Source organism: Canis aureus, chromosome 18, assembly GCF_053574225.1.
Source record: "Canis aureus isolate CA01 chromosome 18, VMU_Caureus_v.1.0, whole genome shotgun sequence".
NCBI classification, from domain to species: domain Eukaryota; kingdom Metazoa; phylum Chordata; class Mammalia; order Carnivora; family Canidae; genus Canis; species Canis aureus.
Window position 1 is genome coordinate 16,974,262 of NC_135628.1, and position 27,947 is coordinate 17,002,208.

The window sequence follows — 27,947 nt, forward strand, 5'->3', positions numbered from 1 at the left end:
AAATATTTTTAATTTTCTGATTAGTCTTACCAGATGCCTAAAGTTTATAAATCTTTGAAAAGACCAAAGTTCTGGTTTTATTCATCTTCTGTATTGCTCTTTTATTCTATACTCTGTTTTTTTCTGCTCTAATCTTTATTATTTCCTCTTCCTCATTCTAAGGGTTTACTTTCTTGCCTTATATCTACCTTCTTGAAATAAATTAGATCACTTGTTTTGAGCCTATCTGGATTATTGATCATATATTTAAAATCATAAACATTTTAAAAAGTAATTATAAACGTTTTAGTTTCCATGATGCTGATGATTTGAAATTAATTGATGGATAATACTTTAAAAATAATTTTTAATAATAATTTTTGTGAATTTTCCATGTATTATTACAAGTAATGTGAATTTCTCTTTTACAAGCTCTTTGTATAGCTATTAGTTCTGATATTCCTTACATTCCTGAGAATATTTTTGTAATATTCAAGGTTTGGTGAAAATTTAGCTGGATATAAATTCTAGAATCGATTTTCTTTTCCTTAAATCTTTTGAAATTACCTCCCATTGTATACTTGCATCTAGTGTTGCAATTGAGAAATCTGCTATCTCTTGGATAACTGTTCCTCTGTCGGTGATATTTTTCTGCTGAGAAGCTTTCAGAACTTTCTCTTTTCTTTCATGTTCTTAAATTTCACCATAACTGTTAACATATTTATAACCATTACCTCCTAAAATTCTTCTTTATGAACACTTGTATTAGCTTCATTTTCCAACATCACTCTTTACCCCTCTTTGAGAATATTCATTGGATAGTTATTACAGATTCATTTGTTATATTGACACTTACTATGTGCCAGGTACTATTTTCCAAGCTGGAAATATGGCTGGGACAAAACATGTCTCATTGAGTTTATATTATACTGGAGGGAGACTAACAAATAATCAAATAAATATTATGTCAGGTATTATAAGCACAGAAAAGAAATATAAAGTGAGGAAAGGGATAGAAAATGTGTGTGGGATCATATTTTAAGCTTTTAAACATAATTTCATCCTTAGAAAAAACTTATAAAAAGTTTTCTAGTACAAAGAATGTATACATGCCATTCACCCCAATTCATTCTTCTTCTTCTTCTTCTTTTTTTTTTTTTTTAAGGTTCATTTATTTATTTGAGAGAGAGAGAGTGAGCAGGGGGAGAGACAGAGTGAGAGGGAAAGAATCCTCACAAGAAGACTCCTTGCTGAGTGAAGAGCCAGATATAAGGCTTAATTTCACATGCCCCTGAGATTGTGATCTGAGCTGAAACCAAGAGCCAGATGCCCAACTGACTGAGCCACCAGACAGACCCTTGCCCCAATACTTTATTAACATTTTACCACATTTGCTGTTCTCCCACTCTCTCTTTGAATTTAAATATCTTTATCTATTTACCTATCAATCTACTGATAAAGATATATTTTTAAATACATAGGTCTAAATCATCCAAGAGTAATTTATGGACATATCTCCTTATCCCTAAAGACTTCAATGTTAAATGTCTAAAATCAAGGACAATCTCTTACATACTACCATACAGTGATCAAAATCAGGAAATTAACATTGATAAAATTCTGTCATCTAATCTACAGACCTTATTGAGAATTCACCAGTGGTTCCCAAAATGTCCTTTATAACAAAAGAAAATTTTAGATAATGAGTTGCATTCGGTTATTATGTCTCTTTATCTTCTTTTAATCTGGAACATCACTAAGTATTTTAAATATAATGGGAGCAACATTTTGAAGCATTAACTTTCACAATGTTCCTCAGCTTGGATTGTCTAATGTTTCCCCATCATTAGACTTAGCTTATGCTTTCTTGCAGAAATACCACTGAGGTGATTCTGTGTTCTGTGTTCCTCTCAGTGTGCCATATCAAGAGACATATGAAGTCAATTTATCCCATTACTGGTGATGTTAACATTGATGATTTTAGGGTGGGGTCTAGTCAGATAGGGAGACATTTAAATTTATTTTCTCTGATCTATTAATATTCCTTCATTCAGTGTATGCTGTTGAAGCTGCTGTCTTTTTCTTTTTTATAAGGATTTTTTATTTTGTGGAAATGTAATTGCTAGGTGAACAGACATGCATTTTTTAAGGATTTATTTATTTATTTATTTATTTATTTATTTATTTATTTATGAGAGAGAGTGGAGGAAGAAGCAGAGGGAGAGAATTTCAGGCAGACTCCCCACTGAGTGCAGAGCCTGACAAGGGGCTCAATCTCATGGCCCATGAAATCATGACCTTGAGCCAAAACCAAGAGTTAGATGCTTAACTGACTGAGCCACCCAGGCACTCTTGCTATTTTACTCTTAATGTTGTTTGCTCTCTAGCTGCCTTGCAGTTTTTCCCTCTGAGCTCACAGTCCTCTAGATATAGTGGACATCTCAACTGGTGGTATGAACCTATGGGAAAAGAGCAAAGGCCTGGATTCCTTACATCCATAAGAGTTTAAATGGTGGGGATGAAGGAATGCCCCTTGGTCAGAGGAGTCACCTGAGCTATCTTTGTACCTATGTGTTAACTCTGCTTCTTTGCAATGGCTCTCTCATTCACTTGTCATCATCTAACCGACACCTTGGGGTCAGGGAGAGTAGTGATTAAGGAGGAAAAGCCCAATTACGGTCCAGTAGTCATATATCTGTGGCTATTGGTCCTGTGGCATGCTTCTAGCCCTACCCTGACCAGGTGTCCCCTAGTCTCACTGGGCTGGTTGCTAATTATGTCTTTCAAAGATAGTAGGGTGGGCAGGGGTCTGCCCACTTTAGGGTAGGGGGAGAAAAGAGTCTGCCCACTGTAGGGTAGGGGGAGAAAACCTGTTTCTCTTATTTGGATCATAATAGACGTGAAATCTCCTTCCCTACCTAATGAGTCATCGTGGTTGCTGGTCCTTCTGTGGTCCAGGAATGTTTCATGTTTCATCTAGGTTGTTGGGGCTATCTTTGTCTTTCTTTATCATCTGGGGTAATTCCAGGGCTCATTCTCAGAAAAGGAGCCATAGGCCATGTTAGCTTTCATCCTATGTAGTGACTTTATGAGGATTAAGTGAATTCATTGTATAAAAGCATTTGGAGAACAGTGTGTCGCCAGTAAATTGTGCTCACTACTGGTTTTATTGTCTGAATATTATTATTGTCATAATGAATAACAACCTCTCATTTTGCATAATAATAAATATATCATACACATATTAAGCCTATTCTACATTTAAGAATCCATTCTGGATGAAAAAATACAAGATGTATTCCAGATAGGCCTTGTTCTTTAGCCCATGACACAAACTACTGAATACCTCAATGTGCACAATTGAAGGGACACTCACCTACTTGGATCAGGGAGGGTCTATGAAGACTCAGAAAGGAAAGGGTTTCTACAAGCTTTGTAAGTTTGCCAATATCTCTTACTAGATTTGGCAAAGATGCAACTGACAGTTGTGAGCATCTGTCTTGAGGAAATGCAGGGCCAGGACTGTGACCAGAGAGCCCAATGGGCACCAAAAGTGACACTGATGTTGGGCTCAAGAGTACCACATTGTGATTTGGTGGGAAGAGCACAAAGGCAGAGAAAAGAAGGAGACAAGAAGTCTGGAACATAGTAGGGACTCCATGAATTTGGAATGTATTGAATTACTCTGGATTTAAGAACTGGATGAGCCACTTACTAGCTCTGTGGCATTGGCAGGCTGTCTAACTTTTTTGATCCTCAGGTTCCTTATCTGCCAAATGGGGATAATCATGTCATGCCTGCCTGACTCCGAGGGTGGTTTCTAGGTACACAAGAATCAATAGATAATTCACTTGTTTTGAAAACAGTCCAAATGCCTTGTATTGATAGCTTGGTACCTACATTAGAGGATTTTACTGTGGAACAGAGAGACCCACAGTGTGCTCTGGTTCAGCAGAGGGTATCTCTAAGTCCTGAATGTGGTCAGACTGTGTAGTCGAATCTGGTACTTTTTAATTACTGATGAATCCCTGATCGCTGGGCTCAAGTTCATTTGCTAATTTCTTCCTCAGGGCCGAAAACATGTTATAACTATTACAACCCCTACCCCTTCCCCCCTGCCAAAGGGAGTTTCATTTACCCTGAGTTTAGAGGTGAGTTAATCACACCAGTTACTCACAGTCTAATTTCCCTCATCGGCAGCCAAGTATTTTAGGCCACTGGCCAAGCATTGTGGGGAGAGAATGGTACAGGTGGAATTCAACTATGATGCTGTTATTCCATCTTGGTGAGGTAGGGAGCAACCCTGCCTAATGACAGAGTGCATTATATTTCTACCAGAAAACAAAACAAAACAAAACAAAACACCATTGGCCCATCTAAATAAAGAGGCTCTCCTAGGGCTTTCATTATCACAATATTTACCTGTGAAAGTTTTTCCCACAGGCACAACCTTTCCTTCTCTCCTTCCCTCCTCCCATCAAACTAGAATGAACCTACAACCTTTGCATAGAGTAGTGACGTTCAGTAGAATTATTTCTTTACAACTTCAGAATCATGGGCCATTCTGTGAATATCCTCTAGGTTGTTGAAAAAGCAGGAGTAGTGGCAAACATTTTCCCCAGGAAAAGGCATGGAGACATTACTGATTTCCATTCTTCCTTCCTGCTGTCTTAGGAATTCAAGCATAAGCAGCCTGGCCCTTCTCACAGAAGCAGGGCTGGAGGCACAGAGCTGACTGTGAAGACAGTGTGTGCAGTATCAGGCAACGAAGGCTTTCTGACTTTCAGCCCCAGGAAATAGGATCCCACAGTATCTCTCCCTCCCCACTCCCCATGTGTCTTCTACCATGATGGCTATGGGAGCATCAGATGTCCCCACCACAATTGTGATTTTGCCCAAGGTCATGCAATTAATACCTTGTGAAACTGGGGTGGAAACCCAGGCCTTTCTGATTCCAAAGCTGAGCGGCTTTCCATGATGTCACTGTGCTAGGTGTTTTATGTGTGAGGCTCACACAGGTCTACAGCATGTCCAAAGCTTCTCTTACGTTAGCTACCTGACACTCACACCAAAGAGACCATACTTCTTCACTTGATAATCAAGACAAAATTTTACCTCTATGCGTATTGAGGCAGAATGTTTAAAATGAAGACGGGTCTGGAAAAATTTAGGAAGTATGGTCATCACATACTTTCCTCTTGGGGTCCAACATTTTCAGTAAATTTTTACTAAATGTCTACTGTTTTCCTCTGTCTGTGTTAAGAGATAAATACATTCAAACCATGAGCAATTGGAGTCGGTCATGGGCAAAAATGGTGGTTTTCACTTTAGGAGTTTCAGCATCCAAGTACTAGCAAAGGGGCCTACCAACAGGAACTGCACTACAATTCAAAACCAACTTAGGATATTTTTTTTTGTTCTATAAATCACTATATTTTAAGGTTCAACAAAGCAATATCTCTAGAACTTTCAGTGTCCAGGATGTTTCAGCACTGTGCTCAAGGGCTGTTTAAAAATCAAACCAAATATTAATAATCATCATCATCATCAAACCATTCTTCCGCTTGGAATAAATTGCTGCTTATTCCATTTAGGTGTGTGAGCTCTGAAACAGCACATCAAGACCACAAAAGAAAGCTGATGGATACCTGAGCTGAAAGGAAGCAGTTACCCCAAACCATCCAGCCCGAGCACAGCCAGGGGGCCATCCCTGGTGTGTCAGGTCCCACAGGCCTGGGACTCACACTGCAGGCATCTCCACCAATAAGACTTGGGTAAGAGCCAGAACTCAGGGCCTGAACTTCTGGGAAGATTTTACAGTCCTCAAGGGACTGAGTTTCCAACTTAAATAAAGAACAATAAATGGTTCAGATAAGTTTGTGGACTGCAGGCCAAGGAGAGGTGACACATATTTCCCTTATTAGTCAAGGCTTACCCTTTAGGGGTGGGAGAGGAATGTTTATAAGATTGGCGGCAATTGGGCAAATATTTCCTGTTTCTTTCATTCTCTATAGGACACCTTCGCTTATTTGAAGTCAAATTTCTCTCAGGTTAACAAAATATTTTACATCTCTTACAAAAAAGCAAGTGGAGCTGAAGGGAGAGGCACCACTTGGTAATCGGAGCTACTAAGAAAAAACAAACAAACAAACAAAAACCCAATCTTTTGTAAATTGCACAATTAACCTTTCCCTAAGCTGGCAATGGGACAGCCTCCCCAGCACCTATTCATGTCTGAGACCAGAGGGATCATCTTCCAAAGACTTTCAACACTTAACACTTAAGCAGAGAAATAAAATAAAAAAACTCAGCCTGGTTTATCTGGAAAATCTCTTTTTCATTTAATAATGCTTTCATACATTAACCTTTTGTTAATAAATTCTAGTACTATTGCATTAGGCAAAGGTCAAGATGTTGAGGCCTATACTATTGCTTCTTTGGAATTTTCAATACCCTGTATATGAGTTTACATGTAATTGACTTGTGTACATGTTTTACTGGAATGGGGATCTCAGATTCTCAGTTTGTAAGGTTGTAAGTGTGATATATAGATTTAAAATGATCTGTTTTAGTTACATTATTCACATCACCTATATTTTTGCTTATAACTTTACATGTATATACTATAGAGAGCATTTGTTCTTGATGAAGAATTATTAAATAGGCCAGACTGTACCCAGACTCACTCCTTTTATCTCATGAGTTCTTCATTCTTGAACTCCTAATTTTGCTTACCTTCTTGTTTAATTGGAATGGGTCTGTAAATAATTCTGTTAAGGAGGGTAGACGTGTCATTAGTATGTTTTAGGCATTTCTGTTTATCAGAAGATATATTTCTTTTGCCTTCTCACAATTGACTGAATCTAGCATTCTTGGGCTTAAAAACTGTTCATCGACAGAGGAAAAAAAAACCACTGCTTTCTTGTCTACTGGCATTTAAGGTTACAAATGAGAGACTGAGTTAAATTAATGTTTGTTTCCTTGCAGAAAACCTGTTTCTCTTATTTGGATCATAATAGATTTTTATCTTTATCCTAGTTGTTTGCCTTTATCCAAATGTCTAGATGTATGTGTCATTTCTTTGACTTCACATAAAATGTGCAGAAAGTGCTCTTTTGTTATAATTTTATATCTTTTTTATTTTTCCAGGGTTTCAATTCAGAAATAATAATAATTTGCAAATTGGCCATCCATATTTGTCTTTAGTGTTTATGGTCTCCTTTTTTCTCTTTTTTTCACATTGCCTCTGTATTCTGGAAAAAATTACAAACTTCTCATTCATATTCCTGCTAATTTTTTTTTACGTGTTAGTTCTACTCTTCTCCAATGTGAAACTTAATGTTGCTATCATCTTTTAAGATTCTTTAAAATATTATATTATCTCATTTAAGTCTGTTTTAATCCCACACTCCAACTTTTAAACCTCAATCCCTTCTCTCTTTTTTTTAAATATTTTTTTTTTATTTATTTATGATAGTCACAGAGAGAGAGAGAGAGGCAGAGACATAGGCTGAGGGAGAAGCAGGCTCCATGCACCGGGAGCCCGATGTGGGAATCGATCCCGGGTCTCCAGGATCGCGCCCTGGGCCAAAGGCAGGCGCCAAACCACTGCGCCACCCAGGGATCCCAATCCCTTCTCTCTTGATGGCTCTCTGCTCATGTTTCATGTAGGCCATGTCTTTTTTGTTCCATGCTGAATATAACCTAACTGCTCCCCCAAATTATTGTCCTTCAGATCATGAACAGAAGATTTGTAGAAATGTCTTCCTTTCCTTATTTCCTCCAGTGATATGCTAAATGTGTTATTTGGCTGATACTTGCTTTCATGGTCCCCACATTGCTCTCTTACTGCTATTGTCCATCCTTCAAGAAAGGTGAGGTCTAGTCATTCCCCATATTTATTTTCACACAGGGTGTATCCACTTACTGATTTCCCTTCTCCAGCGTAAAGTGCACAGGTAGGTCAATAAGCACATCTTCCAGATCCTTGACCAGTCTCTACCAAGCTTTTAGCTAGTGAATAATCTTCCTGCTATTCTCCTGCCTTAGTTCTCTGATGCTACAAACCCAAGCAATATGTGAAAATGGACCATGCTAAGCTTGCTGTGCTCTGTAAGTTTCCTTCCTCAGCCTTGGGTTTCACTAATTTCTTTATAAGATACTTTTATTAAATTTTGAATTTTTTGAGAGAGAGAGTGGGGGTGGAGGGAAAGAGAGAGAGAATCTCAAGCACACTGAGCATGGAGTCTATGCAGGGCTTGCTCTCACGACCCTGAGATCACGACCTGAGTTGAAATCAAGAGACAGATGCTCAACAGACTGAGCCACCTAGGTGCTCCATTCACTATTTTCTTTATAGAATGAAACTTTCCAGAATGTACTCTGCCTAAGCCCTGCCCTCTGCATCTCTTTGAGTTCTAAGGTATATAGTCTCTGCCTTAGACTTTAAGAAGTGGAAGGTGAGGATGGGGGCATATAGACACAACTGGTCCTGTGGGTACAGGTCCTAGTTCTTAAATCTGCAGGAGATGATATGGAAGTAAGAAAACATCTATTATTTCTTTAATCATACTGTTTCATTGCATTAAAGCAGGTCATGACACAAACTAGTCTTTTTTTTCTGAAATAATTCCATTTGTGTTTTATTTAGTAACAAGGCATTCCAAATCCTGATAATAAGTTGCCTACAAATCTCAGTTTCCAATGCTTTGAATTTTCTCTTATTCTGTCTCTCCATGAGTATTTTAGTAAGAAGGTGGGAGAGACTATATTGGGAGCTACTTACCAAGCAACAGTCTGAACAATTCCGTAATGATCAATTTTTAGTAATCCTTTGGAAAAGCTGGTTAAAATCTTAGAGCCATTGGGCATTACTCTGTTAGAAACCTTAAATACCCTCTGGTCCATCTATCTGGGAGACTGAACTGTGGAAGAAGAACTTACACTCCAGCGAACTCTCCAGAATCTACAACTCCATTGGAGGAGATCCTAAAATTTTCCTATCAGCCTTTGTATCTACCCCTGGCTGTAGGTCAGGGGCATGCATGCAATGTCTCACAGACGCTAGGTACTAATCACTTTGCCAGCTTTCCTAAGAGAATCTGGTACATTCTGTCATAGCCCAGACTTTAGCCTCATCCATCAAAACCAGGAAATGGATTCATGTTTCTACCTTCCTCTCCCCACTCCATCCCAATTCCCAGCACTTCCAGCAACACATGCCAGTCCCTGACAAAATGATTTCCCGTATACATTCCAATTTGTAATATTCATATAATAAAGGATAAGAAGAAAAATTGGGGCAGTCACTGAGCCCCCTTGTAGGGAAAGCAAGTGAAGCAAGAGAATTAGTTTATAGGTATTCACCTTCTTCCTGTTTCCAATTAGACCTGGTGGTAGCGCTCAGACTCTCAGGCTCTCTCTGTCTTTCTGCTTCCATGAGGCACACAGACACCACACACATGCTCACACCCACACATGCAGACATCCATACACACAAAGAAAGCATTAATCATTGGCTACTCCTGCCATGGCCTTGATTCTCTCATAAGAGTGGAATAAACCAGGGTTTCACAAACTGTAGTCCAAGGTCCATGGAACGTTCATCCATATTACATGGAAACCAAGACCAACCCTTGCACAGCAACGACAACAATGAAGGGAAAGGTTTGGTGCTCAAATACATTTGGGGAGTGCTGACTAACATGAACAGTCTTTGTAGCAGGAATTCTGAGGCTCTTTCCTGAGCTGATGTGCACTGAGAATCTCTAAAACCAGGGTAAGTAAGAAGTGTTTCCCACCTTGTTGAACCATGAATATCTCACAGGGGTTGGAGTGTTTACCCAGAGCAAGTTTTAGAAGCATGGACTAAACACCTTCCCTATTTTTCCCCCAAGCTTCCAGATTTGCAATCCTGAAGGCTTATATTTAAAACCAGATTCTGCTTGTCCCTATGTGGCCTCTGTTAAGTTGGTAAACCATTCTGAGCTTTAGTTTCCTTTCTCATGAGAATTTAAACAAAAGTGTATGTCACTAGGCCATTGTGAGGAATAAATGGTAAGTCCTCTCAAGAGCCTAGTGGAATGCCTGTCTCCTTTCCCCTGAAGATTCATTTCTCATAAAACAATTTCAAAAATGATAATGAGCTTGGTGACCCTACCCAAGAGGCAAAGATCAACAAGTAGCTGGTCACTGAAGAAAATCTCCCATGGTCTCTCAGACCTTCATGAGGCTGCCTAAGTGCCCAGACACTTCACATATTGGACATTTATATCAAAGCATGGAGAACCCTGTAAAATGCAGAAGCTCTTGTGAAGCCTCTGTATGAGTCAGCTTCTCAGATGAACATTTCTCAACTAACAAAGCCCCAAAGGAGAGTAGCAGCTGAGAGATACTGTAAGGGCCCACATTAGGGGGACAGGTTTTGAATCTCTGCTCTATAGCTCACTGGTTGGGGATAGGACTGAAAGGTGTATGAATATCTTAGCACAATACCTAATGCATTATAGGTACTTAAATTTAAAAATATGTATGTATTGTTATTAAACACTATTAAGTGAGCAATTGCTCAGTGCCAGGCACTGGGGGTACAGTTCCTGCTGCCCTTACAGGGATGTGTTCACTGAGAAGTCCAGGCATCGTTCAAGAAATATTAGGTCATCCAAGTCTTGGAGACCTATTGAATCCATGTTCTTCCATCCAGTGATCGAATCTACTCTACCTATTTCCCTAATGGTCATCGAGGCTCTGCTGGACATGTGAATGAAGATTAAGATCTCTCCATTTTCCGAAACAGCTGATTCCAATTTCAGAGGTTATAATGGTAGAACCACCTCTCTTAGGGTGAATGTGGATACCCAACCCTGTCAATTTTGCTTTACAAAAATAACTCGCATGCACATTTCAAATAACCTTGACTCGTGTTAAAATCACAGCCAGCATATTTCCCCGTCTTTTTAAAACCGTAATTCATAGCTAAAACATTCCTCTTTACTTGCCGTTCCTTGTGCTTTCTACCATTAGTGACCTCTGCCCTCCTTTTGTTTCGAATAGAGCTGATGCCACAACATCTGGCATGATTAACTATGATGTCTATTCAGCTGCTTGATTAACTGCAAAGTCCACTTGCCCTCCTGAGCTGCAAGGACTCCCTTCCCATTGTCATCACGGGTGCAGCCTTGGCAGTTTATGCTCACGTCAGCGGTGAGGTCCGTATCCCTTGGGGACGCTTGGCTGTTTATTGCTGTCCAGCAGGAACAGCAGGAGGAGAGTTGCCTGTCCTTAGCCGGGTCCCCATGGCCTATATCAAAAGGAGCCACAGGATTTCTATTTTCCACTAAGTGAGGGCACTGAAAAGCAATGGTAGAGGGGATGGGATAGGCATGTTAAGGATCTTGAAATGTTCTTTCTTTTATATTTGGAAGGAAGAGATTCAAGTCCTGGATTACTCAAGATAAATTTTCTACCAGGATGAATGTGGGTGAATGCTCTGCCTCTGCTCCTATCTTTTGCTTTCTCTATGCTCAGACTCAACCCCTTCTTGAAGGTCAAAGACTCATTACATCAAATCTCTTTTCCTTCTCTCCTTTCCCCTCATTTTTCTAACAGTGGGTGGGCAAATCACTGGGTAGGCTGAGAAAGCAAATGACTAGGGAATGTCCAGTCTCATTTTTATTGCTATTATCTCAATGCTATTATTAGCTTCAGTGACTGGGCTCAAGTTCTGGCTTTGCCCTTTGCTTATGGTGTGACTTGGGGCAAGTTAATGCCCAAACAACTCTGGAAGACGTGTTGATAACCCATTTAGAGAAGAGAAAACTATGGCTCAAAGAGAAGTGACTTACCTAAAATAAAAAACCAAATGTGTAAGGTAAGGTCTTAAATCTGAGTCTAAAATCCATTCTTTGTTACTTGACCAAGCTCTCTGATCAACTAACAGATGCCAGTTGAATTCCAGATCACTCAGTCATGGATTTTTCTTGTCAGTGACCGGTTTTACCAGTAGAATTCAATCTTCTTTTCAGTAATACTGACATAGGAAACAGCTCCCAAGGGGACAGAGTTTGAGATCAAGCTCCATTTTATCTACGTGACAATTTACCTAACCTCTTTGAGCCTCAACGTTCTTATCTAAGAAATGACAAAATAACACCTCTCCCGTAGGTAGTGTCAGGATTAAATGATGATGGCTAAGCACCGTATGCAAGTATAAGGGATTACTAGTATTGTTGTCATTGCCGAGATGCATCCAGTTCTTTGGGAGCAGGAGCTTTCATGCAACCTGAGTTACTCTTTTCCCAGAATGATAAGGAATGTGTAGAGGAAATGGTGGAGTCTTCACCTCCAGGTTCAAATAGAAAATGAGTAGTCTTGGTTCCTTTTGACACTTGGTCATGAGAAAGCTGTTCCTGTTGCAGCAGTGTGCAATGAACAATGAGTGAACAGCTACTCCTTGAAGCAAGTCATTCATGAATATCCCTCAGTCCCTGGCAGGGGTGGGCAGGCTGGCTTCTCTAGAATGGGAAATTTTGGTGGTTCAGCCCAGGGTTTGGAGCAAAAGTGGCTTCTGTTGATACAGTCGCAACTCATGTATTTGTTGGCAATGGAACATCTTCCTCCATTACTCTACCATCATTATTCATTGAGGTTCTCTTCAGTGATATTGATATAGGAAATGTCGATGATGTTCCAGGTTCTAGAGTTAGAACTGTGAACAAAACCAAAGACACTCTCACCTCATGGAATGGGCCTTCTAGCGGGGGAGGCAAACAATAAATAACCAAGGAAATGAATGGTAAAATGATGTCAAGTCATAATAGGTGTTACGAAAAAAATACAACAAGGTGATGGAGTTGAAAGGGATTGGCAGAAGGTCCTTTAGGTCAAGTGGTGGGAAAAGGCATTCTGAAGAGATGAGAACTGAATGACAAGAATGAATTAACCAGCGAGCTGTTCATTCTCCACTTGCCCCCATCCGTGCCCTGCTCTTCCCTATCTGACTTATTTCCCAACTGATTTGCAATGGAATTTGGCCAAAGGAGACAGCAGGAGGCAAGAGGAGGAGAGTTGGGGCATTGTGTCTCCTGCTTTTTCCTTGCTTAGCACCTGAGCCTTTGCACCCTGGGGAAGGCTGTGGCCCTCCACAACAGTGGGTCCCGTGGAGTGGCCCTCCAGAGCTCCAGCTCCCTAACCAGGAGCCTCCCACCCTAGCCTCAGGCTGCTGGCCTTAGAAGTAGCAATGGCTTCTTGCTTCTGCTCCTCCCTAGGTTTCTCATCATTCCTTCTTGTTCCCTTAAGCCTATCCACACATCCATTCCTTCATTATAATATTTGCATTAACAAAGTTGGGGTGAAATCTGCATCTTGCTGGAATCTAAACCCGCATACCTTGTGAAGATGCAGGAACAAAGCATTCCAGGCAGAGAGGACATCATTATTTTATGAACAAAGTGAAGAGGATAATACTAATCTTTGAGTTATTTTTACAATAGATTAGAAGCCTTTTCATATGTGTAATCTCATTTAAATCCCTTGACAACACACAAAATTTGGGCAGGTGTTATTTCCATTTTACAAACAGTGAACCTGGAACTTTGGGAGATAAATGACTTGCCAAAGAGTGACATGGGTGGTTAATACTAAAGCCAGTGCAGGTTTTGGCTTCTAGTTCAGGCTTCTTTCCCCCCTCATCTTTTCCTTAGCAGGCAGATGATCAAGAGAATCCAGGGAACATTTCTCAAGGACCAGCTTACTAACTTCAGGAGCAGCTCACAGAATCTGTCACATTTAACCAACTGCCAACCAGAATTTTTATTTCAGTCATAGAGTCACTTGAAGCTTCAGAACTCCAAAAATTCCTCCCAAGATCAGAAGTGACCAGGACGATCATCAAATCTTCTCATAGCAACAACCATGTAATTAAAGCTTACCAGTTAATACTCTGTTTCAGAGTATATGCATTCTCCACCTGATGCAAAATGTTTCTTTCTCCTAGATATGTAAAAGTAGCCACAAATAACCTATTTTAAAGAAACTGGAGAAGCTGCATATTTATTAGAATCATTTGGTAGGAAAAATGTATTCACAGAATTATTTTGATATGCAAATAACTATTGCATACTTAATGTGTTTTGAAGCTGAGAATTTTGTGTAAATGGTGCTCCTAAAGTGGGCACCATCATAGTTATAATACAGCCTTTATGAGCAATTTCGCATAAACCTAGGACTAAGAATATAATTTATTCTTAAAAGTGGAGTAAACCACAGAAAAATCCAATTTCTGGCAGTAGATCATTACTTCCAAGACTTCCACAAGCCACCTTCCTCATTAACTTATCATTTGCAGCTTAAAATATCTACAGGCACCTCTGCAATACCCCCATAGTTAGTCCTCTGGGGGTTTCCGAGCCAGATTGAACATCTGGATTTTGCAGTGAATCCAAAAGGTCACCAGATTCAGAGTGGTAGAAGTAGATGGATAGATGGGCACATGACAATGCGCAGCCACCAAGACAAACCGCTCCTGCTGGCCCACGCCAGCCTCTCAAAGTTTACACTCATCGAGATAGATGCATTGTTACATGGATGGATTGTTATATGGCTTCGGAAAAAGTCAGTGTTTCCCTTTCTTTCTCGCCCATTTGGCATTTTGGGGCCTGCTGTCAGGATTCACACCGATTTTTGGCTTGGTTTCTAGAGGTTTTTTTTTCCCCCTACTACAGTTGAGCTTAAAGAAAAATAGCACAATGAAATTGTTAAGAAGAAAGGAAATCATGTTCCAGATGGTTTTGAAGAACTCGAAATTGACCCAGGGCCCAAGAAAAGGCCTTTTATTTATAGAACATTGAGGAAAGCGGTATTCCTTTTATTTGGTCATAAAAGAAACAACTGAAATTGCCCTGACGTTCCATAAGAATGCAGCCTGCATGTGTGCATTTACATGTGTCTGCGAGTGTGTATCTGTGTGTGTGTGCACTCGTGTATCTGTAAAGAGATGATCTGTGTGTGTGTGTGTGTGTGTATCCTCTCCTAGGAACCTCATAGAATCTGTGAACAATACTGACTCAAGACCTTCAGATTTGCTAACTTTTCCAAAGATAAAAGGCATCTCAAAACATTGAGAAACGGTCACACCCAGTCTCCCAATGGTAGAAAGTTCCTGACAGATCCACTTGGGGAAGCGTGGATGTGCCCTTACTGTATTTCACAGACAGAACCGTTGAGTCCCTATATATGGCACACCCGAAACGAGTTTGACACTGGATGTGAGCTCTACTGGAATTAACGCTTTAAGAAGTTTAAAAATAAGTAAAAAAATAAAAAATCTGCCAAGGCCAATCACATCTTGGGCAGGGTGGGAAGGTGGGAAGGGACAGGCCCTGCAGGTGGTGGGCAGCCGAGGAGGCTGTATTGCGACGTCTTCGTAGTTACAGGCCATGGAAACTGGACTGAAGCAAGTGTAGGAAGAACAATAAGGACAAACGGATTTATTGGGTTTCCGGGGTGAGAGAGGAAGCAGGGCCCAGAGCCGGGGACGCAGCACAGTCCCGAGCGCCTCTCCATCCCTCCTCTACACCTGCCCACCTGTGTTCGGCTCCTGCCCTGCACACAGGTTTTCTCCTGAAGGCAGAGTGTGCTCACCATTGGTGTCTAATCACAAAAGCAGCAATGTCCACACTAGGCAAACTGTGGAAGGAGCCTCGGTGTCCATCGACAGATGAATGATTGAAGAAGCTGTGGTCTATGTATACAGTGGAATATTCCTCAGCCATTGGAAATGACAAATACCCACCATTTGTTTCGACGTGGAAGGGACCTGGAGGGTATTATGCTGAGTGAAGTAAGTCAGTCGGAGAAGGACCAACATTATATGGTCCCATTCATTTGGGGAATATAAAAATTAGTGAAAGGGAATAAAGGGAAAGAGAAAATGAGTGAAAATATCAGTAAGGGTGACAAAACATGAGAGATTCCTAACTCTGGGAAATGAACAAGGGGTAGTGGAAGGGGAGGTGGGCGGGGGGTTGGGGTGACTGGGTGATGGGCACTGAGGGGGGCACTTGGCGGGATGAGCACTGGGTGTTATGCTAGATGTTGGCAAATTGAACTCCAATTAAACAACAACAACAACAACAACAACAACAACAAAGCTACATTGCCTTTGCTGTCAGTCCCAGTTAGAATGAACCTCAGAGAAGTAATCTTACCAGATCAGCTTGGGACCCACGTTCCTCCCTGGACCAGTCACTGGACGCGAGCAGAGCGTGCCTGCCCAGCCTGGTTCCCCAATATTGGAGTCTATGCAAAAATCAGCAGCCAGGGCGGGAGGAGGAGCAGCCAGGGAAGACGGTGCCCAGGTGAGCACGGCGTCCACCACAGCTGCCCAAGCAGGCTCAGCAGGCCGGGGTGGCTTGTGTTACCCACATGTCTTATCCCAGGGAATATCCATTTCAAAGATGGGACACCTGTTTTAAAGTGGGGGACAGACTTGTCACGGCACCGAGGGTGCAGGGCACATAACTCACCGAGCCTACAGGTGCTGCGTGAGGGGGCACGCCACCTCCCAACCTCCCCTGGCATCCTCTCTAGGTAACCACAGTGCTCCTCCTCCAGGGCCAGGAGCACCACAGGCTCTTTCCCTCCTGTGGATCTAGTGCATTTTATTCCTTTTGCCTATAAAACCTTCTCCCTTGCTGCTTGCATGGCTGAGACCTTGTCCTATTTAGGGCTCCTGTCCTCAGAGAAAGCTTCACTGGACACTCTGGTTAAGAAAGCCTTGCTTTAAAAAAAAGAAAGAAAGAAAGAAAGAAAGAAAGAAAGAAAGAAAGAAAGAAAGAGAAAGAAAGAAAGAAAGAAAGCAGGCCTTGCTTTGCAATTTACCGGAGCCCTTTGTTTAGTTTTTATGCTACTTCATCAACTGATATATTTACTTGCTCATGTAGTTGTTCACCTGGCCTGCCTGGTGGACTGTAAGCTCAGCAAGGGTAGGTACCATGTCAGGTCTTCTCATGCCTATGTTCCCAACATCCATGAATGTCCCCCCCCACCACCACCACCCACAGGAGGGGCTTATAAGTTTTGTTGATTGAAGAGACGAATGATGGAGAATAGCTACATTGTCGGGCGGAACGCAGCTGCAAGGGAGGAATACAAAGGGAACCTGAAATCCAGTCTGAAACCCAAGTGGGGGGAATCCAAGAGGATCCTGGTGAGCAGCGCAGGATGCACACAGGGCTGCTTTGCTCACAACACCAGGGGGCGCCGATTGCATAGACTACAGGGATGTCGGGGAGGCCCTCCCAGAGTTGGGACTGTCTAGACCATATCCTCCAACAGTTTGGTCCACCCCATGTTAGGAACAAATAAATCCATTCTAGGAAGCCATGTACCTTTGGAGATCGGTGCTGAAATCATCCGTGGTGAAGGACTAGTTTGGTAAAATGCTTTCCAAACCATTGCTCACCAAAGCTTTTATAAACTATAACAAAAACGAATTGCTAAAGAAGAAACAGAAGAGGTACCAGATAAAAGGCCCAAACTTATAAATAGATAGAACAGACATAAAATCACTCTGTCCAATTATTACAAAAACATTTTCAACCTCTGTACTTTCCTCATTGCGGACTCACCATGGTTTGTAAATCAATACCAGTCTCTGAGCCACACTCAAGCATCACTGCTTTTGGGAGACTCAGGTCCAAGTGGAAGCCCAGGAACAAGGCCAGGTGGTGGTTAACAGCCTGCCCGGAATTCTCACAGAAGCCCTGTGTTAAGAGCAGGGCAGGGATCCCTGGGTGGCTCAGAGGTTTAGCACCTGCCTTTGGCCCAGGGCGTGATCCTGGAGTCCTGGGATCGAGTCCTGCGTCAGGCTCCTGTTATTGAGCCTGCTTCTCCCTCCTCCTGTGTCTCTGCCCCTATGTCTATCATAAATAAATAAATCTTTTTTTTTTAAAGAGCAGGACAAAGGGTGAGGCTTAGGTTGGGGGTCAGAAACTGCTTTTATTAAATTTTGAAATGTGCTCATCATGGGGTTCTTTTGCATTGATTTTTATTTAAAAAAACTACAGTAAAATAATATTTTCTTGATTACTGAGCTTTTGATGCCCCTGGAATTTTTTTTTTCCCAAGGTAAAGTCAATATTCACCTCTCCCTAGTCCTGGCTTTGAGGATGGGCAAAAGACTTACTGTTATATATACAGCAAACTAGGCTAAGAGAGCTTCACTGTTCAGTAGGTGAATAAGTGACTGACACCTGCACACAAGTCTACCCCAAAGCCTGGGCCCTTTCCATGTGCCACCCTGCTGCCCATGCTGGGCATGCGCCACTCATTCATCCATTCACTGGCAACACCATCAGGGATCCGCATGAAGTGTGTGCTACATGTGTACCTAGAAATGAGTAAGTTAGGACCAGTGAGCCGGGGCCAGGTAAGAGATGATCTTGAAGATGAAGTTGAGGAATATGGATTTTCCCTGGAGTTTCCGGGGCATTCTAGAAAGTGGCATGGTCTGATTTAATACTTAGAAAGTTCACTCTGAGAGCCAGGGAGTGACTTGGGAGACTGAAGTGGGCAGAACTGGAGACAAGTACCTGGTTATGGAAGGTTGCAGCAATCCAGGGGAAAGATGAGAATGAAAGTGAAGCCTTAGAGAGGGTTCCTATGACTGGCACTTGAAGGTTCAAGAGGAGAATGAAATTAGCCTGCCTCCCCCAGGCTGTGCCCCGCGCTGTGCTCCCTGGAAAGGCATTGCACGGGGCTATTGGAGAAGCCAAGCAATATGTAAGGGTGCGTAGAGAGCAGGGAGGGAGAAGGAGGGAAATGGGGAGAATCTGGAGTGTGGAGAGCGGGTGCAAGGAGACATGGCAATAGAAGAAACTGGTAAAGGAGAGAGAGCAGAAGGCAGGCAGCATCTGCGTGCTCAAGGACAGGAGGAAGGAGGAAGGCGGGAGTAGGCGGAAACAGCAGTCAGATTCTCAGCAGCACTAAAATTGTCCCTGCCACTTGGCAGGAGTCAGTTCAGATGTCCCAGATCCAAGAGCCAGGCTCTTTTTCTCATTCATGTAACTGCACAAGGAACAAGTTGCTGAGACTCAAGGACCAAAGGATCCCTTGGAAAATATCAGTTCTATCCTCCGGGGTGTTTTAAGCCCTCAAAGCTTTGTTTATCAAAGCGATGACAATGACAAAGAGTTATTTCTGCCAGAGTGAACTATAAGAAATCTCGACTGTCTGATTAAGAAAAAAGAAAGAAAGAAAGAAAAAGAAAAAGTTTGTAAAGCTCAGTTCAAACATGCGCAATGCCGTTTAGGAAAAATTAATTTAGAATCAAAATTAATACATAAATGGATACTACAACTCAATCTTTAGGGACCAAAAAAGGCACTCTTTTCATTATTGACCATTTTTAGAATGGAAAAAAGAGGCCCCTGATACTATGGGCAATTTCACAATCCTCTCAACTCTTTCACTCAATTACGTATTTATTTTTGCATTTGCATTTGCTGTGCAATATGCACTATGCGATTGTTTTGTTTTTAAAGATTTATTTATTTAGTTGAGAGACAGACAGAGAGAGCACAAGCAGAGGGAGGAGGCAGAGGGAGACAGAGAAGCAGACTCTCTGCTAGGCAGGGAGCCCGACTCAGGGCTCGATCCCAGGACCCTGAGATCACTCCCTGAGCTGAAGGCAGATGCCTCACCTACTGAGCCACCCAGGCGCCCCACTGAGCAATTGTTGGTTAAAAAAATTCTATAGCGTAGAAAGGGCAGGAATCATCATTATTCCCATTTTGCAGAAATGAAAACCAAGGCCCGGAGCACTGCAGAAATTTGCCCAAGATCACACACATGCTAAGCGTCAGAGCTGACCCAGGAACTCAGTGTTCTTTCCACCATTCCACCCTAAGTGGCCTGTGTTGTGTGGCTTTTCTGGGAATGCAGCATGATGACCATTGCATCATCTTCTCCCAAAGATCTGCTTGGGGACTGTTGTGAACCGTACTCCAAGTGTTTCCTGTAGAAGGCATGGGCAGAGCCATGGACTCGGGGTCAAAAGGCTTAGCAGCTCCCACACTGCATCCCTAGGGCCTTGGGCAAGACATTAAACCCTGGGAGTCTCCGTTTCCTTAGCTGAAAACTGGTGGCAGCTGTCCCTGTTTGTTGTAAAGTGGTACAGCATTATTGTCCAGCAGGAAGGGGAGGGATAGAGGGGTGGGACATAGGGTTCAGCTAATGCAATTGAGGAAAAACAGAGAAAGAACCCCAGGGTATTTAGGCCCCTACAGGGGGATCATCTCCCACTAGGTTGTGTGAATAGGGATGAGGGCTTGGAGAAATAAGTTAGAATTAGCATGAGTCCCATTAGTGTCTGGAAGACAGAAGGAAAGTTCACTCCATGAGCACTCACCATGTGCCAAGATCTGTGCTAGACATGTTGGGGTACACTATTGATTTCATGACTGTTTTTGACCACTTTAGATGCTGAGCACTGTTGTAGGCGTTGGGGATACCCGAGTGAGGAGATACAGATCCGATGACCCTGGAGGTCACCTCTTCCCTTTAATGCCTTAGCAAGGAGAGTCAACTCACTGGACTGAGACAGCGACCAAGGCAGACTTTTTTTTTTTTTTTTACAAGATTTTATTTATTTATTCACGACAGACTAGAGGGAGAGAGAGGCAGAGACACAGGCAGAGGGAGAAGCAAGCTGATGAGGGAGCCTGACGTGGGACTTGATCCCGGGTCTCCAGGATCACACCCTGGGCTGAAGGCGGCGCTAAACCGGTGGGCCACTGGGGCTGCCCCAAAGCAGACTTTCTAATGAAGATGCTTCTCTACCAGGTTGCCCCCTCTGCACCCTTAAAAATATGTAGAATTTCAAAGTAGTGGAAGCTTTCTGTCTACCAAAGCTATGGGGCACCTGCCTGCCCTAGGCACCCTTCTCTGGGATAACGAACCTTGGAGCATTGCGCATATTCAGCTCCCCTTCTGCTTGTGATGTTTCCTCAACATGCTCCAGTTTATATCACATGATACTGGTGGCTCTTGGAGTCTTTGTTGCAGAACACGAAGACGCTATTCTCATGAAACTAACAGTCCTGTGGATGGGGTGGACAATGAACAATGAAATATAATAGACTCTGTCAACGGACTTCTTTCAGGTTTGCCACAACTGTTCAGGTTTGAATCCTGGCAGGCAACCTGTGTTGCCATCCACCCATGGCTGACACCCTCACCTGGGTGCTCTCAGCCACTCTTGTGGCATCACCTACAGGCTTGATGAATCCTCTAAACCTTTATCACCAGCCTAGGTCTCCCTTCTGAGGACCAGACTCATCCCAGCTTCTTCCCAGAAGTCTCTACATGTGTTCCAGAAGCACAGAAACCACGGATCCTACCACCCGGGCCAAGAACCAGGAATCAGTCAGCTTCTGTCTTTGCCTCATCATCTTCCAACAGCCTGTCTGTCTCCACACCCAGCTGAGTCTGGCATCTCTGGCCTCTTCATCTCTCTCTCTCCATACACCCTACCTTAGATCCAGCCCCCAGATCTGAGCTCATGCTCATAATCATTTGCTAACCACTCCCCCTCCAATGACCCTTCCCTCCAGTCCTCTCTCCAGTACCTCACAATGGTCTCCCCAGAGTAGATATTTAAGCAAGTTGCTCCCCAGTTTCCCACAGCTGGTAGGAAAAGGGTGGAACTCTCAAGTGTGTCTCCACTCTCTGTCTCCCACCTCCCTGTGGCTCCTTTCCCTAGAAGTGGCCTATGCTCTGGCCCCACCAAAATTCTCAACAATCTCCAGACATAACTTAGCTATTTGAGATCGTCAAGTCTGCAAACTCTTCCAAGATGCCCTGCCCCCTCATCCGCCTGAAGAATCCAACCCTCTACTGAGATCCACCTGCATGCGGCCTCCATTTAAAATGCCTTCTCAACTTCCCCCCAGCTAGAGAGAGTCTGGGTTTTCAAAACACTTAGAAAGGGATGTCTTTTTTTTATCTAAAGATTTTATTTATTTATTCATGAGAGACACAGAGAGAGAGGCAAAGGCACAGGCAGAGGGAGAAGCAATCTCCCCACAGGGAGCCCAATGTGGGACTCGACCCCAGGACCCTGGGCTCATGACCTGAGCCAAAGGCAGACACTCAACCACTGAGCCACCCAGGTGCCCCAGAAAGAGATATCTTAATGTTTCTTCCTTATATGCCTGTTTTCCCACTTGATTTTGAACTTCTTAAGGAGCTCTTTGTATGCTTAGAAATTGATACCTAATAATATTAATAAAAATAGCAATAAATGATGATAATACCTATCACTGCATAGCACTTACTATGTTCCCAGTGGTAAGTCTGTGTCTGAATGCATGTGCACACATGCCTGTATATTCAAACTATCTTCACAAGAATCCTGTGAGGAAAATGCTACACTTTTTCCCATTTTACAGAGGAAGAAATGGAAGAAAGTAGATTAACTGACTAGGCAAAAAAGCACATAGTTGGTATGTGACAAAACTAGATTTTGAACTTTGGACCAGAATCCTTGGTCTTTACCACTAAGCTTGACTGCATTGCACAGGGCACTCTGCTAACTTTGGGTATGGCTCCTGATGGACTGAATGATTAAAACACAAGGCAACAGGTGATGAGGGTGAGGAGAATAGTAGAAACCAAGAGGCAAAGAGCTGTGATGCCTTTTCACAAAGGCACAGAGGTGAATGACATTAGGATATTTGCCTAGTGGAGAAGGTGGTGTGGAAGGAGGGGATGGTGTAAACAGTGGGAACAGTGTAAGCAGACAAGACTCTGGAATGATTGTTGCACTTTTGGGAGAGTGGGGCATGGCTGCGGAACTACAGAGCAGTATTTAATACAGCGGAGGAAATGTTTCCATTGGAAGTGAAAAGTATTTTCAATACTTGGTGCTTTCCTCAGGCCTGCATTATGAACTTCATGGACCTAAGGTCCTCCTTTGGCCTTTCTGGACCTCCTCCTTCATAAATGGTATTAAAGATTATATTCTCTAACTGCATTGGTGTAAGTAGTATATATTAATTTATATTATTATATATAAATAAAAATTATATATATATATACATATATATATGTATATATATATATATAAATCTGTCGTGTTAAGGCACTTAGCTCACAAGTGTCTCGAAACTTTAGCATCCACCAGGCGGCTTGCTTTCACAACTTCTGCTTGGCAGAGAGTGAGGCAGACCCAAGCCTTCCAGCTTCCGGGCACAACCTCTGTGGGTTTGTTCCAGGAAACAACCCCGGGGATGATACAAGCTGCTTGTGTCCATGCGTGTCTATACAGTCATGCATCGTGGGCCATGAACTTGGAGCTGTCTATGTCACCTAGTGGAAATTGTCCTTGGTTTATTATTAGAACATGTTTCTTTTCTTGGCTATAGCATTCCATGGCCATGGGCCCTTGGTTGTGGTGTTTAACCATGCTGAGCATCGCTTCTTGTGATGGTCAGCTTTGGACGGCCCTAACGGAATACTCTAGACTGGACAGCTTACACAATAGAAACTTATTTCTGAGATTAGAAGTCCTAGATTGAGAGATCAACTGATTTAGTTCCTGATGAGCTCAGCTTGCCAATGGTCACCATCTTGCTGTGTCTTCACCTGGCATTTCTCCTGAGAATGCACATGGAGAGAGAGAGGTCTTTCTCTTCCTCTTCTAATAAGGGCACAAGCCTCGTCAAGAAAGCTCCAATCTCAGGAGCCCATCTAACCCTGACCACTTCCAGAGAGTTTCTTCTCCAAGTACTACCACATTGGGGGTAGGACTTCAACATATGGATTTTGGGAGTGAGGGGAATTTGGTTCAGTTTATAATGTTTCTCTGACCCAAGAAGTGGGCATAATAGAATATTTAGGAAAATAAAGTATAATTCAATAGGGATATATATATACACACACACATATATATACAGTGTTTATATATTATAGCTTATATAATATATGATTTACTATATTTTTATGTAGACATATTTTCCTATATATATTTAATAAGCCTTTATAAAGAGTGGATATTTGGCTTTAAAAAGATTAGTTTCTTAGATTTTACCTTTTTATTTTTGTGGTCTGTCCACTATCAGGTGACTAACTGAACTCAGATACTGACTCATCTGATCCCCTTCCGGACTAAATGCAGGAAGGCTGTTGGTCTGTGTCAGGTGTCCAGCTTGTTCAAATCCACAAACATTTTACTTGTCAGTACCAGCATGTTTCAGGCACTGTTCTGGACCCGAGTGGGGCAGGGACAGGTGACAACAGTACAGAGCTCCACACAAACACTCGTGTCTAGTCTCATGGTATTTAGGCTAAATGGAACACACGTTTGATAAGAAGAAAATGACCAACCTAACATGGGATGCTAGGAGTCAAAACGGAAGAAGGAAGGAAGGAAGGGGAGAGGAGAAGAAAAGCTGGAGATCTTCCCTCCTGCACTCCCTCTCTCTCACCACTGCTGACCTCCACAAAAAAAGAAATTGGAATAAAACCCTCTAATAGGCAAAGAAAGATTTGTTTGTATAATTTCCTAATAAAACCGTAAACGTTGGCCTAACTCTAGGCGTCAGAGTGTTCTCACCCCGCTGTTGGCCAGGCTAACAAGAAAAGCATTGTACTGAGGAAGTTTGGGCATGAATTTGATCACTCCCCAAACAGTTCCGAGCAATAGAAGGGGAGGCATTACTATGAAGTTTTAAAACTCTACTACTTTGAAATTCTCACGTAAGAACTGTCACAGGGGAAGGCAGCAAGACTGCGATTTCTCCTTGTTTTACACCACAGGACTGAAAAGGGAGTTGAAGGAGATTAATTACATTCCCTGCTAATCAATGCAAAGACATATTTTTCTGCTTCTCCATCTCATAATTTTTATTTCATCTAGTTTGGGCTTTTTTAGGGTTGCCAGATGTCCCAGTTTCAGTGGGACAATCCTGCGTTTTGAAGGTACGTCCCATCTGCTCTTGAAAATATTTCTGTTCACTGCTCTCTCGTGGACTGTAGGGTTTTTAGAGCTGCCAGCCAGAGTACGGCTGCTGGAGAGAGGATGATAAATTATTGTAACACTATAAAAAAAATTACTCACATCCACCAGCACCCCACCTTAGCAGTGCTGTGAATTAATTCTGTGGGAATCTTTGTCATGAAAGGTGAATCTCCAAGACGCCATATGGGAATTTGAAGCTCTTTCCACAGTGTCTTCAAAAAGACAGAAGATGTAGTAGGCAGGGCAGGGTAGGATGCAGGGAACGATTCCTGGACTTGCCATTAGAACACCTGGCTCTGCCATTTTCCAGAAGAGTAACTTTGGGCTGTTAGTTAAGGGAAGAAACTATAGTATCTGATTCACTGCTATGATAATGCTGGATAGTGTTATACCCATTTTATAGGTAAGAATGTTGAGGCTTAGCTCCACCAAATCCAGAACTCCCATGGTGTCAAACCCCATGCTCTTTTCATTACAGAAGACCTACTTCCTTCCTTCCTTCCTTCCTTCCTTCCTTCCTTCCTTCCTTCCTTCCTTTTTCTTCCTTTCTTTCTTTCTTTCTTTCTTTCTTTCTTTCAGATTTTATTTATTTATTTATTCATGAGAGACACAGAGAGAGAGAGGCAGAGACATAGGCAGAGGGAGAAGCTTGCTCCCCGCAGGGACCATGATGCAGGACTCAATTCTGGGATCATGACCTGAGCCAAAGGTAGATGCTCAACCTTTGAGCCACCCAGGTGTCCCAAGGACTCACTTTCTTAATCTATTAAGCAAAATAATCATAGTCTATACCTTGCAAGATGTGAAATGGAAGTCAGCGAACAGATCCTCTAAAGGTCTCCTCCTGGGCTCCCGTAAACTGGGCTGGGGGAATTTGTCAGCTCAGGTCCTGTCTGTGAGAGATCTGGAAAGGACAAATTCCACTGAACAAAGCTTCTTAGTGCTGGCCCGAGTCCTTTTTAACTTGACCTCAGACTAGATGTCGGGGCCGCCACTGTCAGAGATAAGCTCCACCATCTCAGGTCATGGAACCACATTCTCTTTATCCTCTGTCCTCTTATATTCTTCATTTCTCCCAACTGAGGCATTGAAACCCGTGCGTCCACTCAGCCGGAACACAGCCACTCGCCACATTAGGGACGGCCACCGTAACCTGCTGAGAGTGAGTTTAGTGTATTTATTTTAACAGAACAAGGCTGTGACAGAAGAGGCCAAGCTGGCCAAACACTGAGGATGGTTGCCGCCCCAGGTAAATTCTGGGGGAGAGGCATTGCAGGGGAAGCTGTGTCACCAAATGAGAATGTTCTAGAATCCTGTGGGAAAGGCACGGAATGATTCCATTAATGCGCATGGCATCATTTTCATCACACCAATAGCTGGAAGTTTTTGCCAGGCCCGTAGCTTTCTTATTGTCATCCTCGATAGAAAAGCCTCAATGGAAAGAGAGTCAATAATCTCCAACGTGGGCCTTTGTCAGTGTATCTAAGGAACAAATGTGCAAGTGGCAGAGAGATCCTAAAATACTGCTAGCGCGTCAGCTGTCATCACTTTGGATGTTTTGCTGGCAGCGCATCGCACAGCCTACTCATTTTCTTGTTTTCCTCCTGCCCTTCAGAAGGCATTTTCTCCCAGGAATGCTGAACATCTTTTTCTTAGATTTCAGTTCCTTGTGTTCTTACCCTTTCACACCTCTCTCTGTCCTTTGTTTGGGGTTAAGAGTTTTTATCTCATGAACTGTAGAAGGGTTCAGGGGGTTAACAGTCCCCTTGCAATTTTTTCAAAAGTGCGTGCACATAGGCACATTCCATCAGGTCCTCAAAGGGATCTATGACATCGAAATGATTGAGAGCTAGTGCAGTAATATATCCCTATTTCTCTCTTTTTAAAAAGATTTTATTTATTTATTCACGAGAGACACACACAGAGGCAGAGACATAGGCAGAGGGAGAAGCAGGCTCCATGTAGGGAGTCTGATATGGGACTTGATCCCAGAACTCCAGGATCATGCCCTGAGCCAAAGGCAGACGCTCAATGGCTGAGCCACCCAGGAGTCCCTATATCCCTTTCTCTGGGGTCGTAGGGCCACTCATAGCAATCTGGGTGGGAGTTAGGAATCCCAGCCAATGTTCTATTGATGGGGAGATGAAAAACAGTTATTTCTAACCCCAATTCCCTAGGGGACCGCAAAGAAATTCCTACAGCCCTAAATTCCTCTGTTTCTCAGCTGTAAAACAGGTTCAATGTGTTTCTCACTGACTCCACAGCCCTCCGTTTTCCACGCACCCCCAAGCTCAGGCCCATGGAGTTTCTTATCCGTTCTGCATACGGCTCACCGTCAGTGGCCTGGGATGATGTCCACATTGGGTGTCTTACTCCTGACCTCTACTACTGCACCCATCACACTGCACAACAGCTACACACTGGCGTGCTGGCATCCCCCTCTGTTTGCAATATCCCGGGGAGCGGTGGCCGTGGCTTACTCTTCCACCACCAGTGTCCAGTGGTGGAAATGAAGGAAGGAAGGAATTCATCACGTTGTTGGTGGGGTTCAGAGTGTCTGAATTCCCACGCGCCCTGCTATCTTGCAATAGAGGGAACAAACTGGCCCAGCAGGGCATGCGTTTCTGATGGCACAGAGAGGGTGACGCTGTGTGGGCGACATGATTGCTTTCCATCTCTTAGTGCATAGAATAGCTTAGTAAAAACACAGAGTTCTAGGCACTGTCTGTAGAGATTCGGATCCCACTTGGGATGGGGGCACCCGAAAGGGCACTTTTAACACATTCCCTGGTGGTCCTGCAAGGTTAGGCTTGGTTGAGGCAGGTGAGGACGAATGTTTGTGTGCTGAAAGGCAACTGCAGCCTTTTATCCTGAGATCAGAAAAGGGTCCCAATAGCTAAGGAGCCATTAGGTGTCCTTGACTGTCCTCTGGGTAGAACTGTGCAGAAGC

General features: G+C 42.8%; 1 protein-coding gene across 1 annotated transcript in view; it reads right to left on the bottom strand.

Annotated features, from left to right (window-relative positions):
- ITPRID1 (ITPR interacting domain containing 1) overlaps positions 1–26,298 on the bottom strand; it is a 143,463-nt gene extending 117,165 nt beyond the window's left edge. The window contains exon 1 of the mRNA XM_077856305.1: positions 25,790–26,298. The gene's annotated coding sequence lies outside the window, so the exon portion shown is untranslated. The remainder of the gene's footprint in view (positions 1–25,789) is intronic.
- Between the last annotated feature and the right edge of the window lie 1,649 nt (positions 26,299–27,947).